Source organism: Heteronotia binoei, chromosome 17, assembly GCF_032191835.1.
Source record: "Heteronotia binoei isolate CCM8104 ecotype False Entrance Well chromosome 17, APGP_CSIRO_Hbin_v1, whole genome shotgun sequence".
Classification (NCBI taxonomy): domain Eukaryota; kingdom Metazoa; phylum Chordata; class Lepidosauria; order Squamata; family Gekkonidae; genus Heteronotia; species Heteronotia binoei.
The window spans coordinates 28,393,659-28,414,988 of record NC_083239.1 but is presented as its reverse complement, the minus strand read 5'-3'; the positions used below and the strand labels follow the sequence as shown (position 1 = coordinate 28,414,988).

Here is a 21,330-nt window from a genome sequence, read left to right as displayed (position 1 = left end):
AAGGAAGGAAGGAAGGAAGGAAGGAAGGAAGGAAGGAAGGAAGGAAGGAAGGAAGGAAGGAAGGAAGGAAGGAAGGAAGGAAGGAAAACAGATGGGGGGAGAAAGGTAAAAAGAAAGCAACTTTTTGCATTATCCAAGCTGCCAGCTGACTTGGCTTGAGAAGTGATTTAAAGAGACAAATGACTTCTCCAAACTGGTTGATGGGGCCCTGGGGGCTTCAAGAGCCACACAATATGTATGAAAGAGCCACATGTGGTTCCCGAGCTGCAGTTTGGCCACTTCTGGCCTAACCTATCTTACAAACTTTTGGGAAGGCTAACATGGAGGAGGTGAGAATCATTTATATGGTTCCTGGGGGTGGGGGTGGGGTAAAATGTAGTAGAGGGGCTGAGGGGAACTCAGAACCAGGAGGCAACACCAGGGAAAGGCCTTGGCCTCGATGTCTTGTTGTTGGCCATCCAACACAATATGTTTGAAAGAGCCACATGTGGCTCCCGAGCCACAGTTTGGCCGCCCCGATCTAGATGAATTGTTTGATAATGTTGTTCTGTTTTAATGTTGATTGTTTTAATGCCTATTGTTGTTACCCGCCCTGAGCCCACTTTTGGAGAGGGTGGGTTAAAAATGAGGCAGGATGCTGGACTAGATAGGCCACTGGTCTGATCCAGCAGGGCTCTTTATGTTCTTATGTTCTAATGGTAATTACTTGCAGATATGGTGGATTTCACAGAATGCTTTGATAACCTTGTGGGATCAGGCAAAGTGTCCAGCAGATTCTGGGCTGGCATGCTTGGAAACGGCTCTTAATGTGGAGGTTCCACTTTCCACTTAGGTATCGTGGCTTTCAATAGACCTGTTTTCTCTAAGCCCATAGTTGGCAGCAAATTTCACCAACTAATTGTACCCTGTGTGTGAAGATGTATTTCACCCCACTTCTGTTCTAGATCAACCTGTGCATTGAATTAAAGTTTGTGTCTAGTGGCATTGATTGTGTTGGGTAATACCGCGTTTTAGTCTTTTTGCATCTGATACTTCATGAGAAAAGGTTATCTAATACCTTCCACGTGTGCCAAAAACAGAGAAAGCCCAGGAAGTGTGAGGGATTTCTGATGCCTTGAGAGAATCATTTGGAAGAATTCAAAAGGGAAGGCACTGGCTTTTTAAACTGAATTTACCTGGTTGGCTGAAGATGTCAATCTATAGCATTTGTTAAACTTCCTCTTTATTGGAATCAAAAATATTATTAGCTAGCTACTTTTTTTTTGGCTTCTCAGTCCATCATCTTAAATCCCGTTCTGTGTGCAACACCACCAGATTTGGTTTTCAGGTCTTAACATATTCTGGCTATGTCCACATTACAAGGATTCTCCATTTCTGTTTTGTCACTGTTACAAATGCAGAGGTGTTTCCCCTGGCAAGAAAGCTTCCATGGGAGAGTTTTGTGTGCACTTTCCTTCTTTGGCTGGTGTTTCCCCTTCATTTTTTCTTTGCCCTGCCACCAGAAGGCTTTTTAAAACCAGTAGTTGCTATTACACTTTTTAAAAAATCAGTAATTGCTATTGTACTAATGTGTAATAATGTTAGAACAACCTACTGGCAGTCATCTTGTTTCTCTGAACCCCCATCTTTCATTAAAGAGTTTGAAATAATGGTCCAATAACTTATTACTATTAGGGGGGGGGGGGGAACCAACCCTCAAAATGTGCTTCAGTAGCATTACAGAGGAAATGGCAGCTTCAAGGATTATTATTGTTTATTCACTTCATTTATACTGCGCTTTGCTCCCTGATTACTTTTTCTGTTTCTCCATTTTACCCTCACAACAACCCTATGAGGCAGGTTAGGCTGAGAGAATGTGACTGGGCCAAAGTCAACAATGAAGCTTCCATGGCAGAATGGGAATTCGAATCCAGGTCTCCCATATCTTAGTCTGGCACTCTAATGACAACACTACGCTGGTACTGATGTGGGTAGGGCCTTTGAAAAGGCCATCTTCTCACCCATGAAACCGCCTTATGCTGAATCATATTGTCTGCCCATCAAAATCAGTATTGTCTACTCAGACTGCCAGCAGCTCTCCAGAGTCTCAGGTAGAGGTCTTTTCCATCACCTACTGCCTGGTCTTTTATGTGGAGATGTCTGGGACTGAATCTGGGACCTTCTGCACCCTGAGCAAGTGCTTTACAACTGAGCCGCAGGCCTCCCTATGGGTAGCCATAATTCAGCTGCGACTTGATGGCATTTTCCATGGTCTCCGGCATTATGCAGCACAGCTTCAAAGCAGAGACACTGTTAAATCACAATTTCTTGAGGGACCCTAGGGTTACAGTGAGCATCTACAAGCTGAATCCTGGTTTTACAACCAAACCGCAGTTAAAATAAACCAGGGTTTCACACAATGTCGGAAACGAGATCCTTTTTCCTTCCACTTGTTTTACTGCTATGATTCATAAGCCAGCCACATTTTCCAGAAACCCTTTTCAGACTGCTTCATAAAATGTGAACAGCAAGGGAGAGCTCAAAGGCAGTTTCTTTCTCTAAAAACAACAACAAAAAACTTGTACAAGCTATTTCTGGAACGTTCTGTCGTGTGCTTCTAGCTTGCTTTCCCCCCATAATGGCTAAATGTTTTCACAGTCTGAGAAGAAGCAAAAGAAAAAAGGGAATCAAAAAGCTCCCGCCTTTAATGAAGAAGCAAATCTCCCTGTGTGCTCTCACAGATTCCCTTGTCTTTGTGTTATGTTGCCACCAAGTCTGACTTAATGGCCACGCTATCAATTAATGACCTCCAAAACGTGCTGTCTTGAACAACCTTGCTTGGGTCTTGCAAACTGAAGTCTGTGGCTTCCTTGATTGAGTCAATCCAGATGTGTACCAAATGGTTGAGACTGGCTCACCCAGCGTGGGCAACAGCCACCAAGGATGGGGCCATTAGAGTTTGAGAGCAGCCGTTCCTATTTCAGTATGGTGACCCACAAGTTCAAATTTACGTGGTACGATGACCCCTCCAAGGCTGGCTCAAGGTTTGGAGCCAAACTATGAGCTTGGCATCCAGCTCATTCAGCATTCCATTTTTACAAAGGCTAACCCAGGGGTGGAATTCTAGCAGGAGCTCCTTTGCATATTGGACCACACTCTCCTGAAGTAGCCAGTCCTCCAAGAACATACAAGGCTCTTTTTTGTAAGCTCTTGGAGGATTGGCTACATCAGGGGTATGTGTCCTAATATGCAAAGGAGCTCCTGCTAGAATTCCACCCCTGTGCTAACCAAATGTTTTTGAGAAACCAACCGACATCGCACAAACTGTGCAGCGGCCCCCACTATGAACCTAGGCAAGTGGTAATCCGACATGCACAGTCTTTGCCTATGGAAGTTACGTTCCAACCTCTGACCACCCTCTCTTTCTCCCTGACTCTCTCTAATCCCCTCTGAGGGTCGAAGAAACTCACTCTAATGACTATCAGGACATGTTGTATTTGATCAACATGTATATGCAATAACCCCCCTCCCCACAAAACAACTAATGCAAGAGTTCCCAACATTTTTGAGTCTGCTGGCAAATTTGGAATTCTGACACAGCATGGTGGGTGCAGCAACAAAATGGCTGCCTCAAAATGACTGCTGCAGGAGGAGGAGCAAGGCACAAAATGATTGCCACAGCTTAACTTAAGTAACAAAGTATAGATTCTTGTGCTGTGGTGGCAGCGGCTGCAAAGCAACATTTTAAAAAGTCTGCACAGTCAATCAAATCTCCAGTGGCCAATCAGAACCCTACCAGGCCTCAAAACACTTGGTGGGAACCAGAAAAGGTATTGGAGGGCACCACGTTGGGGACCACTGAACTAATGACATGGAAGAGGCTGTTTCCAGGGTCAGATCTTGATCCCCCAAATTCAGAAGAGAGCAATGGAAGGGGCAGGGCATTCATGGTGCTTGGGGACCAACAGTGGTAGGGCTTTACAACTGAGCCGTAGGCCTCCCTAAGGGTAGCCATAATTCAGCTGCGACTTGATGGCATTTGCCATGGTCTCCAGCATTATGCAGCACAGCTTCAGAGCAGAGACACTGTGAAACCATAATTTCTTGAGGGACCCTAGGGTTACAGTGAGCATCTACAAGCTGAATCCTGGTTTTACAAACAAATCGCAGTTAAAATAAACCAGGGTTTCACACAATGTCGGAAATGAGATCCTTTTTCCTTCCACTTGTTTTACTGCTATGATTCATAAGCAAGCCACATTTTCCAGAAACCCTTTTCAGACTGCTTCATGAAATGTGAACAGCAAAGGAGAGCTCAAAGGCAGTTTCTTTCTCTAAAAACAACAACAAAAAGCTTGTACAAGCTATTTCTGGAACGTTCTTTCTTCCTGATGGCACCTGGGTTTTGGCTGCTGCCACTGCGTGACACCGAGACCGATTTCCCACTAAACTTACGCCGCTCTCCCTCTCCTCTTCTCTGCAGGGCTGCCGCTGGATTTTGCACAAACTGCCTCGGACCAGCGAGTTGCTCCGCCTCTCTTCAAGTTCCCTTCGCAGCAGGCAGGATTCTCTGAAAACTGGTTTCTGTCTGTCCCAGAAGGAATTTGAAAAGGGGCAGGGCAACTCGCCGGTTTGGGGCAGCTTGTGCAAAATCCAGCAGCAGCCCACCAGGGAAAAGGAACAACAAGACCGAAACAAGATGAGAGAGAAACCGGTCAAAGTGTCAAGCTGGATGGGCCATTGTCCTGATCCAGCATGGCTTCTCTTATATTCTTATCATCGTAAGCACACTTGCCCCCTGTAAGTCAATTGAAGTCAATGAGCTTTGACCAGTGTAATTGTTTAGGATGGCATAGTTAGATCAGCTTCCCATAGAGATATATACATACCATGATGGTCCTAGGATATGGTCCTAAGATGTATGGATGCAGCAACCTTGCTTGGAAGCTTGGAGTCTGGAGACCTTCAAAGTACTGTTTGTATGTCATTTTGGGCTTTGTGACGGGAGGAAGCCAGGATATAAGTACAATAACAAATAAATTGGGGAGGCATCACAGCTCAGTGGGAAAGTATCTGCTTGGCAGGTGGAAGGTCCCCGGTTCAGTCCCCAACATCTCCAGTTAAAAAGGACCAGGCAGTCGGTGATGTGAGAGACTTCTGCCAAAGACCCTGGAGAGCTGCTGCCAGTTCAAGTAAACAATACCACCCTTGATTGACCAAAGGGCTGATTCAGTATAAGGCAGCTTCTTATGTGTTCAAATTTACCATTTGTTCCTTGGTTATGGGTATTAGCATGATGAAGGTCAAGTTCCATGTGATTCTTAGATTAAGTCAAAGTTTCTCCAGAACCTTTGTGTGGGTTCATGGGGAGATGCATTAGTCACTGCTTGGGGTGAATGTCTCTCTTTCCATGGTGTATGCTGCTTTCATATTCAGAATCATTTCTCTTTTCTTCCTTAGGTTCTCATGTGTATCTTCCATCTTCTGATCACCTTATGGGGTGCTGCTGAAAACAAAGAAGCAAACAAAAACGACTGTTAGTTGCATTTTCACAGGTAGGAGACCTCTTTGCTGTTGGGATATTAGCAGGACAGACACCTGATTGAAAAGGGCATTGGCTGAGTGGAAGCACTTTTGCTTGTGAGAATTTTTTCACTTATCCAGTATCCCTTTTAAAACTGGGGCCTCCCTCACTAGGGGTACAAAGTCACCTTGCTGGAAATCTGTAGCCTGGGGGTGTGTTTTGCTAGCAAACTAATTGTCCTGGGTCAGACCTCCCACCCCTTCACTTACTGCCAAGATACTGAGGCCTCCAGACCATGGCAAGGGAATCATCTAAGGAGGACTGCAGAAGCCCAGTGTGGTGTTGCAGGGTCAGCTTCCCAGCTCACCACAATGCCCAGAGAATCCAGACAGGCCTAGGGCTGGCCAGCAGTCAACCATGAAAGGCCAGCAGCAGAGGCATGAAGCAACAAGGCTGGCAGAAGAGGAACAGATCCTGCCACAAGTGATGGCCCACTGCTCATCTGGCGTGGGAGCCTGGAAGTCTTCTTTGGAAGGGTGGAGAACATCAGGAGCCTGATGAGAAGCACTATATGGCCACCCACAGGGAGGGGCAAGAGAAATAGGTTTCCAGGCAGAAGCTGTCCATTGGGCCTAGGACCTGCCATTCCCCTAGGCTCATGCCCCAGGATAGTGAAGCCAAAGTTGTCCCACCTCCAGGCAACCCTTTAAAGGGTGCATGCTGGGAGAATCAGGGAGGAAGGGCCAGACCTCCACTGAGAGAACTAGAGAGTAAGTTACTGCAGGAGAGGGGGCTGTAAACTACTCCCCTCCTTTATCTTTTTTGAGGTTCTTCCCCCTGGGGGAGCCCTATTGAAAGAACCTAGAGAGGAGACAGCCCTGGACTCCAGACTAATGCTGGAATCTGACACAAATGTTGTACTTAGGGAGGCCCAGTTTACTTGAGGTGCTGATGCACATGCAAAAATGCATGGATATGTTTTATATGTTTTGTAATATATTTTATATTTGTTGCCTGAAAGTTGATTCATCTGTCTAATTGTATTGTATGTGTATATTCATATACAAATAAAATATAAATAAAATACAATTAGGTTATCAGCTTCCAGACAAATATTTTATATACATGCAGGGCTTTTTTGTACGTAAAGCCCAGCAGGAACTCATTTGCATATTAGGCCACACTCCTAGGCATCACCATTGTTTCACACAGGATTTTTTTTGTAGAAAAAGCCCAGCAGGAATTAATTTGCATATTAGGCCACACCCCCTGACACCAAGCCAGTCGGAACTGCATTCCTGTGTGTTCCTGCTCAAAAAAAGCCCTGGATAGATGTAAATATAAATACTGTGTGTTGTCTTAATACTGTTGCTGCCCTTTTTGTCTCCTGTGATGCTTGGGTGAAATGTGGGGATATCAATATTTTAAATAGATCAGTAAGTTTCAATCAGGTGTGTGAGGCGGGTCTGTGGGCATTAGAGTTGACAGCTTTGGGTTGGGAAATAGCTGAAGATGTGGGGAGCAATGTTCCCTCTAAGCTGCAGAGTCTTGTGAGTAAAAATTCTACTTTGTGAGCTACTGGCTTTAAAGTTTTGAGCTACTTGTATTAAAGTTGTGAGCCACTGCATAAATGAGTGTGCTCCGGGGCCATCCTTCCTGAGCTAAGACAAAAATGTGTGAGCTGGAAGCAAAAAATCTGTGAGCTAGCTCACACTAACTCAGCTTGGAGGGAACACTGGTGGGGAAGTAATAGCTGGGGAAGGCAGGGTTTGGGAAGGAAAGAGACCTCCTCAGGGTACAGTGCCATGGAGTCCACCTTCCAAAGCAACCATTTTCTCCAGGGAAAGTGACCTCTGTTGTCTGGAGATCCACTGTAATACTGACAACCCCAGTGGTAGTCATAATCTGTGATGGATGGAAGAGCTGGACCAATAGCAAAAGTCACCTTTTAGAATGTGCTCCTACATAGAAAACTCCTTGGAAAGAGAAATTAGTAGAACAAGGAGTGGGCCAGGTCAGAACATTTCTTCTTGGCACTGAAGAGGCGGGGGTTTGCTTGTTTGTTTTTTGAAGCAGGGAAACATTTAAAACGTAATGCCATCTGAAACAGTACAGCCCACTTGTCCACCTCAAGGGGCCGCCACCTTATTCCGCCACGTGCTTGGACTGGGTTTAAAATAGGTGCTGAATGTTGGCTGGTGCTTTCTCGCAGAGAAGCTGGCTGGGGGTGAAGGATGCTAGGCTATTGCAGTTGGCGGCTGATACTGATCTTTGCACAGAGATCACAGCCTCTCTCAGTATTAACTTGAAAAATCTCCCAGTGGATTGCGATCCTTTGCTTGCCTGTTCGCAAGTCCAAATTCCGTGGAAGGAATGGAAACCTTTGGTTCAGATGTTTGCTTGGTTCTTACTTGTATTCAGGGCTTTTTTGTAGCAGGAACTCCTTTGCATATTAGGCCACACCCACCTGATGTAGCCAGTTCTCCAAGAGTTTACAGGGCTGTTAGTACTGGGCCTACTGTAAGCTCCAGGAGGACTGGCTACATCGGGGGGAGGTGGGTGGCCTAATATGCAAAGGAATTCCTGGTACAAAAAAAGCCCTGCTTGTGTTCCATCATCTGCTGCATTGTTTTATGTTCCTGAAATGGTGTAATGCCACCATTGAGTAGTTAGGAGAATTACAGGAGCTAGTTGAGTTGGTCTGCAGTAGAAGAGGTTGATTTGAGTCCAGTAGCACTGTAGAGATGGGCAAGTTTTTGGTGATATAAGCTTTCGAGAGTCAAAGCCTCCTTCAGCAGAAACCAATATGAATGGAGATACCTGATACTGATAGTTAGAAACAAATATGGAGATACACAATACTGATATTTAGGATAAGATATTGATGACAAAAAGGGGGAATGGTTAAGAAGGATGTGCCATCTTTTTCTTTTAATCAAATATTTGTATGTAATTGATATTATATCAGAGAAAAAAAGTATCTGCAATCTCACAGAATTAGTAAAGTTTATATTTTGGTTTTTGTATAAAACAGTATCCAGTTTCTAACAAACCTATTTGAATGAGATTCTCCTCCTGCTCCGTGTATAATAACTCCAGCTGGTTAGAAAAGGCGCAAGAAAGGGCATCTCATCTTATTGGCTCACAAATGTTAAGCTCTTTTTTCATTTAGCACATGTCGTGCTGTAGATGATGTCAGATGGTAATGCCATGATGGAATGGGTCCTGAGTTTGAACCTGGGGGCCTGAGTTTGAGTCCTGATATATTATATTTATTTATAGATAGATCTCATAAGCTGAGAGCAACTCACAGCAGATTTTTCCTGTTCTTTCCCCCAAATGCACTGCTGTCCCCAGCGGGCTTGTACCTTAAGTAACTAAAGTTGTCAGCTAATAGAGTGGGATGGGTTGAGTGGAGATCTGTGCTTAGTCCCAGATGTGATAGTGACAAAGACATGAAACTGCTTTCTACTGAGTCAGACCCTTCACCTATCCAGGTCACTGTTCTCTAGTCTGACTGCCAGCAGCTCTCCATCTGCTTCATGGCCCTGTTGACTGGGGATGTCAGGGACTGAACCTGGGACCTCCTGTGTGCCAAGCAGATGTTCCATCACTGAGCCACAGCCCCTCCTTGCTATGGTGACTTTCTGGACCTCTGTACATTTGACGGGGCACTTGCCCTTCCCCCAAGCATTTACAGAGCTGTAAATACCTTTAATCTTTTTTCAAGTGTGCGGATATCCACCTGAATTTCCGGAAAGTGTCTCCTCATAATCAGCTCATGATAATCACAATCTAAATCCAGAAAGTCCAGAAAAGGGCAACTAGAATGATTAAAGGGCTGGAACACTTTTCCTATGAAGAAAGGTTGAAACACTTGGGACTCTTTAGCTTGGAGAAACGTCGACTGCGGGGTGACATGATAGAGGTTTACAAGATAATGCACGGGATGGAGAAAGTAGAGAAAGAAGTACTTTTCTCCCTTTCTCACAATACAAGAACTCGTGGGCATTCGATGAAATTGCTGAGCAGACAGGTTAAAACAGATAAAAGGAAGTACTTCTTCACCCAAAGGGTGATTAACATGTGGAATTCACTGCCACAGGAGGTGGTGGCGACCACAAGCATAGCCACCTTCAAGAGTGGTTTAGATAAAAATATGGAGCAGAGGTCCATCAGTGGCTATTAGCCACAGTGTGTGTGTGTGTGTGTGTGTATATATAAATTTTTTGCCACTGTGTGACACAGAGTGTTGGACTGGATGGGCCATTGGCCTAATCTAACATGGCTTCTCTTATGTTCTTAAATGAAGGTTACCAGAGCCCTGAATTCCTTTATGACACAACTTCTTCAATCCAAACAGGGGTTGGATATAGACTAAATCAGGGCTTTTTTTGTAGCAGAAACTCCTTTGCATATTAGACCACATACCCCTGATGTAGCCAGTCCTCCCAGGAGCTTACAGGGCTCTTAGTGCAGCGCCTACTGTAAGCTCCAGGAGGATTGGCTACATCAAGGGTGTGCTGCCTAATATGCAAAGGAGTTCCTGCTACAAAAAAAGCGCCCTGGACTAAATTGTCTGCTAATGGAAGAGATGAGGTGGCTTCCACTAGTCTCCCCTTCCTGCTGCAGACCCCCCAACTCCCCCCCCAAAAAAAATTTGCCCCTCATGCTGTTCAGGAGGATTTTTTGTCCCCATAGGCAGGTAGCATTTAAGGGAGACCAGAGAGCTCCAGCAAGAGAGGGGGAGGTAGGAAAGTTCTGTTTTACTGAAGGAAGTGCCTTCTGTTAGCAGGAAATTTTGGAGTCAGAAAAGATCAAGGATAAGAATGTGTTGCTGGCAACCAAGATCAAGGTAATCATGCCATAGTATTCCCCATTACTATGTGTGGGTGTGAAAGCTGGACAATGAAGAAAGCAGACAGGAAGAAAGTCAATTCATTTGAAATGTGGAGTCAGAGGAGAGTTTTCCAGATACTGTGGACTGCCAAAAAGACAAATCAGGGGGCTCTCGATCAAATCAGGCCTGGACTCTCTCTAGAAGCGAAAAGGACTAAACTGAAGCTATCGTACTTTGGTCACATTATGAGAAGACAAAAGTCCCTGGAAAAGACCATAATGCTAGGGAAAAGTTGAAGACAGGAAAAGAGAGGTAGACCCAACATGAGATGGATTCAGGGCCGGCCCTAGAGCATTTTGAGCCTCAGGCAAAACTAACTTGGTGCACCCCCCCCCTGCAGTGCCACACCAGAGGAGGGGTTTGAAGTTTAAATCCCCTTATCTGGGGTCGTGCCACAGCAGCTGCCCAATTCCTCCATTCTATCCTATGGGCCTATAGGAAAGAATTGGCCAATAGGATAGAATGGGGGGGGGGAGCCTCTCCCTAGGGTGCAAAAGCAGGGAGAAAGCCCCTGCCTCCGCACCTCTCAGGAGACTCCTCAGAGGCATGGGAGTGGGGGGGGGGGAATCCTCTCCCTGCTTTTCCACCCCTGGGGTAAAAGGCAGGGAGAAAGCCCCCACCACCCACGCCTCTCAGTAGACTCTGAGAAACATGGGCGGGGGGGGGGAGATACTTTCCCCAGAGGTGCAAAGGCAGGGAGAAAGCCCCCGCAGCCCTCACCTCTTGGGGGACTCCCAAGAGGTGCAGGGGGACCTGGAGAAGCAGCCACTGGGTAACTGCCTCACTGAGTCACATGGGGAGCACTCAGTTCAGCGCCCCCAGTCCACTGGCACCCTAGGCAACTGCCTAGTTTGCCTAGTGGCAGGGTCGGCCCCGGATGGATTGACTCGATCAAGGAAGCCACGGCCCTCAGACCTGAGCAAGGCTGTTAGAGATAAGGATGTTTCGGAGGACATTCATAAGTCAGAAGTGACTTGATGACACATAACACTTAACAGACACACAATTTTAATTCCAGTATCAGATTCCTCCCTTGCTCCTTGGTTTCCTTGCCCCATGCTCCCATAATCTGCCATTTTATGAAGGTGTTTTGTTTGAGTTTTTTTTTAATTCATTGAAGATTCAAAACTTTATCTGTGCTACTGTAGGGCACTGCAACCAATGTATTTATAAATAGGTGAACAACCAGAGCATGGTACCTCCTACGCACACTGCAGGACTGTCCTCCTTGATAAGTTTATATGGGAGTTTCAGACTCTTACCAAAGTGGAAAAGCCTCATAGAAAGGCTAAAACATTCGGACTGATTTAGGCTTCAGGTTCCTGCAAGAAGTTCATAGGCAGCATGCCTGGTTCCTTGCCTCCATGTCCTGCCGATCTAATTACTGATTCTTCTGTTGTCTGTAGTCTTTGATCTGTTCTTTACATTAAATTGCATGCATATGTACGCATGCATTTATGTATGCAGTGTGGTCTAGCGGCTGAAGTGCCTGACTAGGATTTGAGAACTCAGGTTTGAATCCCCACTCAGCCATGGAAGTTCACCAGATGGCCACAGTCTCAGCCCAATCTACTTCACAGGGCTGGGATGAGGATAAAAATGAAGGAGAGGAAGAATAATGTAAATCACTTTGGGTCTGCGTTGGGAAGAAGGGCAGGGAATAAATGACAAAAATATTTTTTTTCATCCCATCCTTTCTCCAAGGAGTTTAGAGCAGGGTGTCAAATGTGTGGCCTCTGGGCCACACCCAGCCCGCCCAGGGCTTTAATCCAGGGCCTTTTCTCCCTCCTCCTATCCTTCTGGTCCTCACTGTTTGAAGCTCCGAGGCTGATGGCTCCCAGCTCTCAGTTCCCTGCCTTTTCTTTCTTGTCTTTGTAGGCTGCAACAGGAAGCAAAGCTGCAAGGAAAACATGGAATGGGTTTTTCCATTCAAGGTCTCTGAGCCCACATAGATAGGTCCAGAGACCCTAATGGAAGATCCATTCCATGTTTTCCTTGCAACTTTGTGCTACAGTGTCTTTCATCCTTCCTATATAGACAGCTGAAGCTCATGCTTCCTGAATTTGTGTGCTTGCAAATAAAGGGTTGATGCTTTCAGCCAGTTTGTCTCTGCTCAATGGACCTGACTTAGTGAGTACTCTAACCTGGGAACCCACAGCCAAAGGAGAGTATTACACTGGAGAGCCATTGCCAATCTGAGTAGACCCCATGGGAGGGTGAGAAGCTTGAAATGCCATTTCATTGTTTTCCTGGGTTCAGAGCATTTTATATTTTTAGTTTCTGCTGTCATCCTTGTGTTTTGTCGTGTTGTTTTATTTTTAAAATTGCATTGTTGAATCCCACTATTCCCCCACCTTTCCATTGTAAAAAAAACACTGCAAGAGTTTTAAGCATGTTTGTATTTCAAGTTAAAACATAGTATCTTTAATTGTGTTTGTCTGTGTCCTTTATAAAGTTTAGACCTCCACTACCTCACATTACATTTTATGACACACATGGCCGGCCCCACAAAGTCCCATTTGTGTCAGATCTGGCCCTCTTAACAAATGAGTTCGACACCCCTGGTTTAGAGTATAGTGACATGGTTTTACCTTGCTTTGTTTTATCATCACAACAATCCTGTGAGGCTGGTTAATGCTGAAAGTCAGTGGCTGGCTCCTGGGCACTCTTTGGGCTTGAAGAACGCAGTGGAGACTTGAACCCAAGTCCATGTGGATACTGATGTGATTTTACATTCCATCTCTTTTGAACTGATTTATTATTATTATTATTTTGCTGTTAAGTCACAGCTGACGTATGGTGACCCTTAGGGGTGGAATTGTAACAGGAGCTCCTTTGCATATTAGGCCACACACCCCTGATGGTAGCCAATCATCCAAGAGCTTACAAAAAAGAGCCTTGTCAGCTCTTGGAGGATTGGCTACATCAGGGATGTGTGGCCTAATATGCAAAGGAGCTCCTGCTACAATTCCACCCCTGCTGACCCTGGAGGGTTTTCAAGTCAAAAGACATTCAGACATGGTTTGCTATTGCCTGCCTCTTTGTAGCAGCCCTGGACTTCCTTGGGAGTCTCCCATCCAAGGTCTTACCAGGGCTGATCCTGCTTAGCTTTTGAGGCAAGTGACAAGATCAGCCAAGCCTGTGCTATCCAGGTCAGGGCTCATGAACTAATAGCTCATAATTATCATGGTGTCCCCAAGGCCAAGGCCATCCTTAGTTCAAGATTTTCAGAAGAATGTCGACTGGCTGGGCGAGAGACTAGGGATTTCTCCAAGCCAAGGACAAAGGGATCTTACATTTAGATTTCCATTCTGTATGCACCATGTGATGTGAAGTCAATCATTTTGTGGGCTGTGCCTTTGCCATCTGCAATGGGAAAGCCCTTGGGGGGCATTATCCCCCTTTAAAGGAAAGGACTTGGGAGCATTAATTTCTCTTTTGAAGACGTCTTGTAAAACAGCAGTCATTAGTAATAACTAAGTGCATAATTTGACCTTTCGTGCTCTGACATTAATACTGCTATTTTGAGTCATCATCGTTATTATAAACAGGCAAAGTCAGCAAGCGTGGTGCCTGGCAGAGTAAAGCAACATAGATGGGTCTCTGCCCTTCAAGGATCTTATAATTGAAAACAGGCAACAGAGGAAACAAGTGCTCAGATCTAGCGGAGTACTGCCATGGGTGAAAGGATTTCTCTCTGTGGAATGTGAATTTCTTGCTCCCTCCCTTCCTCCCAAGTTGGACCCCAGTAGTCCCCAGAAATGATGGTTTTGGGTAACAGGGGACTGCCAGAAACAGCAGTTGGGGGCATTTTGGGCATCAGGGAGATGGGAAGGGAAGAGGGAAGGCAAAAAAAGTCATATCCCATGGCAGAAATGCTCAGTTGCTTAATGCAGTTATGAAAACGTAGAATTCCCTGCTTGGAGGATGCAGTGATGGCCCCAAACATGTTGTTGTTGTTGTTCAGTCACACAGTCAAGTCTGACTCTTTGCGACCCCATGGACAAAGTCACACCAGACCCATCCTCCAAAGTCTGCTCAAATTCGTGCTTGTTACATCAGTAACGCTGTCCAGCCATGTCATCTTTTGCCGTCCCCTTCTTCTTTTGCCTTCTGTCTTTCCCAGCATCAGGGTCTTCTCCAGTGAGTGCTCCCTTCTCATTGGGTCGCATAGGTGGCTTTATAAAGAAGTTAAGCTGATTCATGGAGGTCTATCAGTGGCTTCTAGCCATGGTGATAGAAGGGAACCTCAACATTCAGGGCAGTCAGCCTTTGAATACCGGTGCCAGGAGGCAACATTGGAGGAGGGCTTTGGCCTCTCTGCTCAGTGGTTGCCCCCTCAGAAGAACTGTTTGACCACTGTATGAAATAGGATACAGGGCTGGAAGGACCACTGGTCTGATCCAAGAGGGCTTTTCTTATGTTCTTACAATCCAAGTTTTAAGAAGAGGATGAAGGAAATTAGTTTCAGTCAGTTATTTAGACCCAACTGTAAATCAGGGGAAAGTGGATGGCTGAATACAGACAGCTTGTTTGGGCCAACACAGGAACTCCCCACAGCTGGATTTTAAGTTGTGTGTTCAAATGTGCACATCTGGTCTCGCCTCACCCCCACTCTTATGCCATCCTCTGGTGCCTCTCTGCTGCTTTAAAAAGCTACCACTTCCTAACCCCAGCGGGCACTACGCTCAGGCTCTCAAAATCTTTTAACAATCTCTGGGCCAAAAGAAGTACACTTGGCCACCACCAGGACCAGGGCTTTTTCTGTGGTAGCCCCCACATGGTGGAATGCCCTCCCAGAAGGAATTAGAGCTCTGTGGGATCTGGTATGGTTCCGCAGGGCCTGCAAGACCGAACTCTTTCGGCTTGCATTTAACACCTGAGGCAGGCAACCGCTATATCAGGCATGTCCATCTTCGAACAGGTCATGATCTATTTTTTCCGGACAAAAGTGCTGGTGATCTACCACCATGAAAATTAAGTTTCGAATTAGTTTCGAATTAGATTTTAACCCACCAAAGTTGGGTTCCACCGTACCCCGCACCCCCATTTACAATGCACCTTCTGTTATTTACTGGTAAGCAAAATAAGCAAAAACAAAACGGAGAGATGAAGATCCAGAAAGAACTGCAAACAGTTTTTCTTAAATTTTATTGTTATAACTTTCTTTAACTGTCTTAATAACTTTCTTTAACTTTTATTGAGCAATTTGTGTTAAATGTAGGTCAAGTGTTGATCCAGGCTGATCTTGCGCAATCTTTAAAACTTCGCTCTTGCTAATTAGTGAGACGTCTGAGCCTGCATTTCATCCACCAGCTTTTTGAAGTTGGGTGAATATTGCGTGAGGGGCAGTCTCAGGGAATCCTGGAGATGTTCATCTGTCACGTTGGAACTCTGTGTACTCTTTGTCATTTTCAGATGAGAAAACGCAGATTCACACAAATAAGTTGAGTGTACAGCTTCACTGCATCTTCTCAAGTTGGGAAATTTGTCTCTAGGCACTAGCTTCCAAAACGATTTGGGGAGCTAGCTTCCAAAACGATTTGGGGAGCTAGCTTCCAAAACGATTTGGGGAGCTAGCTTCCAAAACAATTTGGGGATCTAGCTTCCAAAACTATTCCTGCTCAGTACGGGTCTTGAGAAAAATGTCATTTTTAAGGGTTACTATTTCGTTTTCAAGAGATGCCTTGTTCAATGAGTAATTTTTACTGATAGCAGCTGCAGTTTCCTTAATGTCCATATCTGCTTTGAATGGGTATGACAAGTACTCCACAACTTTTTCAATTCTTTGGAAGTCACAGAATCTTTTTTCGAATTCCTGGATAACAGAGCAGATTTCTGTCACATACTTCTCATTCTGAAAAACAACATTTGGATATTGTCCCAGATGGTCCTGCATATTAGGAAAATGATCAAAAGTGTTGTTTGCAAGGTCAGTCACCATTAGCTCAAATTTGCTCTTGAAGGATAAAACTGTACTCATTATCTCACCAATGCATTTGTTTTTACTTTGTAGTACAATGTTCATATCACCTAGTTGCCTGTAAAGTCAGCGAGAAATGTCAGATCACATAACCACTCCTCATCTTCCAACTCTGCTTTGTCATCTCCCCTCTCCTTCAAAAACCTTCTTATTTCATTCAGCAGATCATGAAATTTTTGCAGAAATTTGTGCCTACTTAGCCACCTTACATCTGTGTGCAAAATGATTTCTGCTGCCCCTTCTTCAAGAGTAAGATTGAAAAGCTGTCTTTGAAATGATCTTCCACGAACTGAATTTACAATTTTGAAAGTGATGTCCATGACGATCTTTGTATTGAGTCTCTTGCTTGCCAAAACTTGCTGGTGAATGATGCAGTGGTAAGAAAGGAAATCTGGAAAGTTGTCATGCTGTCTACAGAGGTCTATGAAACCATTAACCTCACCTGTCATTGCTCTTGCTCCATCAGTAGTGATGCAAACAAGTTTATACAATGGAAGATTACACTTCATCAGAAAAAAATGGAAAGAGCTGAATATTTCCTGACCGGTAGTTCTCCCTTTTAAAGAAATCATTCCAAGTAGTTCTTCTTTAACACTGCAGTCTTCAAAAACCATCCGGATAAAGACTAGTAACTGGGCTATGTCTCTTATGTCTAGATTCATCCAGTTGGAGTGAGAAAGCAACACAAACTGAAACATCCTCCAACAATTGTTCAGTTGTGTCTCCACACATCTTTTCTATTAACCGCACAATTGTACATCTCAAACAGCAGCTATGATCTCTTTCTTATTCTTAAATCCTTCAAAAAGATTGTCTGCTGCTTCAAGAAAACAATCTTTTACAAATTCTCCTTCATTGACAGGTTTGCATTTCTGTGCGATCAGGTTGCTGACCTTGAAGGATGCCATGGTTGCATTGACCGAATGTGACCTTGGCTTCGCCATCAACTGTTGCTGTGCAGCCAATTTAGATTTAAGTTCTTTGTGCTTCAGTTTACGAATTTCACTTTTGGGTGGAAAATCAGCATTAAATTTATTGCTATGCAGAGTCTTATAATGATGCTCCAGATTACCCTTTTTGGGCAAGGATACAGCGGCGTTACAAAGTAGACAACAACACTTGTCTTTCCCCATGATGAAGTGGGCCATTTCTCATTCATCATGAAAGTGGTAGGTTTTACTCTTCTTTGGAACACTCATCTTCGTTATACTGGGGTGACTGGAGTGCTAAGTTTACACTGGCTGAATCTGGTCCAAAACTGTCATTGTCCCAAAGCATTAAAGATCAACAGGAACTGAAGAACTCTGGATGATACCAAAACCACACATGCCGTTCTAAAAGTAAAAATAAGAATTCATCATACTGGCACCAATAATCAAATACCACCACACCAAACAATCATCAAAAAAACCCAAACACCTGTCCAGCAAACCATGAGACCAAGTGGGGCTGGTGATCTACCTCTGACCCCTCGCGGTCTACCTGTTGGACATACCTGCACTATATCATAGCTCTATCATAGTGCTTGACTGGCACTATGATAATGACATTTGAGCGTCAGCATAACAGTAGTAATAACATCAGCAATATGTGAGCGCCAAAGCAATAATAGCAGCAATGGTAAACGAAACTTGGATGATCAGTTTATAGTTTTATAAATTGTTATATTGTTGTTTTATTATATTGTCTTGTTTTTAAACTGAATTGTTTTTGAAATGTTGTTAGCCACCCTGAGCCCATAATGGGAAGGCGGGATACAAATCTGATTAATTAAATAAATAAATCTCCAAAGTGCTTCCCTGTCACCTTTCCCGGTGGTCTGAATGGCCGGGAAACGCCTCCCATGCGCTTGAATGGTATGATTGCTCCTCCGGAGCATGTGCAGCCCATCCCTCTTCTGGCATTGGGGGCGTGCTGTCTGACTACCCCGGGTGCCTCGGACTGTACTGCCCTTTTTTCTGAGCCAGGAGGCTGCCATCCCCAGGTGCCCGTCTGTACCCAGCCGATGACTGGACCCACTTTGGATCCTTCAGCTAATAACACCACAATATCTGAAGGGTTCACCATTTTGGAGCATCACATGCTAACTTGCAGGGGTGGGGAACCCAGCCCGTCAGTGGGTAATCATTTTAGTTTGCAGAATGCTTTGTTCTGTCTGTAGAATATGGCTGTGATGGGGCACAGTCTGAAAGCTGTTTGATGGATCAGCGCACAACTTGATGAGGAAGTCAAGCTAGGGGACAAGGGTGGGCTTGTCAGTCCGTGCATGCGGGAGAGGAGCATAGCAGACTCAGCTCTCTCATGAAGAGGTCGCTTTGGGCTAGAAGAAATGCAGATTCATTCTGGTAGTGAATTTTCTTTCGGCAGAATGAGCTCTCCCCTGATGTGGAATGCTCCAAAAAAAGTGTCTTAAAGACACTCAAAGAAAGGCCCCTTCTGCCACAGGGGCTTTACTGGTGGAACAGATGTATGGGTTCCAACACCATGTGAACAGATAAACACATGAAGCTTTCTATGCATCAGACCACCGGACCATCGAAGTCAGCATTATCTACTCAGAAGTCAGCATTATCTACTCTGGGGTCTCAGGCTAAGGCCTTTCATATCACTTCCTAATCTTTTAACTGGAGATGCTCGGGATTGAACCTGGGACCTTCTGCACGCAGAGCACAGGTGCTATCACTCAACCACAGCCCCTCCATCTTGTGTCCATGTAAAGTAAAACTACTGCTCCTGGGAGTATCATGATCATTGCGTTGCGTGGTGGCAGCAGTACGTTAATACCCCGTGGGCTCAACTGCACCTTGCAATTTCTTCTGAGGGTTTTTTGTAATTTTTTTTGTTTGCATTAGTTTTCTTTTGCAAATGGAACTGCTGGGGTTGCTTTGTCAAAGAGGAGAATGGTGTAAGCAGAGAGGGAAATGTTAACATTTTTATCCCATGCTGCTTTCTCCCTGGAAAAACTTCACCCCCACTTCCTTATGTGGCCTGTTCAAGAAAACTTATAGGTCTCTGTATTTTCCCCCTGAAGGGTTAGAAGCAGCTTGAGGGTGGCGAGAAAACAGAAGGGAAGAAACAGTTAAAGTTTCCCTCTCATCCCTACGTCCTCCTTATGAAAGTGGCCCCAAAGGCTGCATTTGCAAAAGAGCAAAAGTAATTTAAGATACTAAGCTGCAGTATTGCAGTCCAAGTTCTGCTCATGATCTGAGTCTGATCCTGGCAGAAGCTGGGTTCAAGTATCCAGCTCAAGGTTGACTCAGCCTTCCATCCTTCCAAGGTCGGTAAAATGAGTACCCAGCTTGCTAGGGGGAAAGTGTAGATGACTGGGGAAGGCAATGGCAAACCACCCCATTAAAAGTCTGCCGTGAAAACATCGTGATGCAGCGTCACCCCCGAGTTGGAAATGCACAGGGAACTATCTTTACCTTTGTTTCTTTCAGGGAACGTTAATATAAGGAGAGGCATTCACTTACCCTTTCACCTTAAAAGTAGCAGCTGTCTGGCAACAGCAGCAATATATGGTCAGGGCAAGTTTCATTAGCAGGCAAATCCATTTTCTATAGCTTTTTATTGTCCATTGCTTGGTGATCTTTAATGTGGAGAGTGTGATGGCTCAGTCTGTAAGACAAAAAAATTATGTTCATCCCTGGGTGTTGCAGTCATGGGGTTAAGAATGTCAAGCATTGAGGTTGGTCCAAGTCCCTATCAGTTACTGAAGCTAAGGGCCCCCCCCCCCCATGTTCAGAGTATCACATAATATCCAATGTGGTGTGTAAATCAATAGGGAATTGTAAGATTGAATTGGTCTAATGCTTGCAAAACAGTGGTTCAAAGCCAAAGGAGAAACGATGGTCAACAATGAAATGATGTTTTCACAGTTTTCTGTTCCTGAAAATCAAATTCAGATTCTGCCCCCCTTTGTATGTGTGTGTGTGTTTGTGAGAGGAGAAATTGTGGAACATACCGGGGGGGGGGTTACAAATGCATTTTGGCTCTAGTATAATACGTATTAGATATCTGACATTTCTGGTTTGGATAATTCTTCTGGAACAGGCCTTGTAAGATCTTTATTTAGAAGATGATTGATGTCCCTACTATCTCAGTTCACATGCCTTTGTGTCTCATATGTTTTTTTTTTGAGGAGTGCCTGGAATTTCTGGCTACTTGGGGAAAGTCCTAGATATGTGTGTGTGTTGGGGTGGGGCGGTAGGGTTGTAGTACTGTGGCTGGTTCCCTCAGCCATACTGGAAGGCCAATTCGTAAGCCTACCATATTTGGACAAAATGTGTAAATATGGATCTGGTTAGCTTGACTCATTAGAACATATTTTATTGGAGTGCAAAGTCTGGTCTGATTTGAGGGAAAGGTATGTGCCCTCTTAATAGGTTACAAATTTACCATCACAAAAAATCCTCCGGTTTTCCCTAGTAGATGGAGGATTGGAAAACGACCTTAGCAATCACTAAATATCTAGCTGTGTTGATTGCCTGTAACAGGTTTGGATCTTGGTCAGCTCAAAACCTTGAGTCAAAAGAACAGTAAGATAAAATAAGAAGAAAGTGTGCCTGGTTGCATGTGCTATGATGTGATTTCATGTCAAGCTATATGTTATATGAGAGGTTCACAGCCAGATCTCCTGTCACAGTTCTTAAAAAGCAGCTATGGGGTGAGGGGAAGAGAGCAGGGGTTTAAAACTGGGCTAATCCTCTGCCCCCAAATGCCTCATTTTTATCTCACCCTCCAAGGAGGTCACAGCTCTCTCCTCCATTTTGTCTCTCATAACAACCCACTGAGGAAGGTTAGGTTGGGAGTCCACCCTCAGCAAGCTTCCATGACAGAGTGAGAATTCAAACCAGGGTATCTCAGATCCTAGGCTGGGAGACTGTTTGGCCCCAGGTTCCCCGCAAGAGCTGCGAAGGGACTGAAATCTCTCCCAGATTTTAG

General features: G+C 44.8%; 1 long non-coding RNA gene across 1 annotated transcript; it reads right to left on the bottom strand.

Moving 5' to 3' along the window:
• Positions 1–15,558: 15,558 nt before the first annotated feature.
• On the bottom strand, positions 15,559–17,856 carry LOC132585669 (uncharacterized). Its single transcript, XR_009556331.1, has 2 exons — positions 17,798–17,856; positions 15,559–15,767 (listed from the first exon to the last, which is right to left on the bottom strand). It is a non-coding gene; the product is annotated as an uncharacterized LOC132585669 (long non-coding RNA).
• Between the last annotated feature and the right edge of the window lie 3,474 nt (positions 17,857–21,330).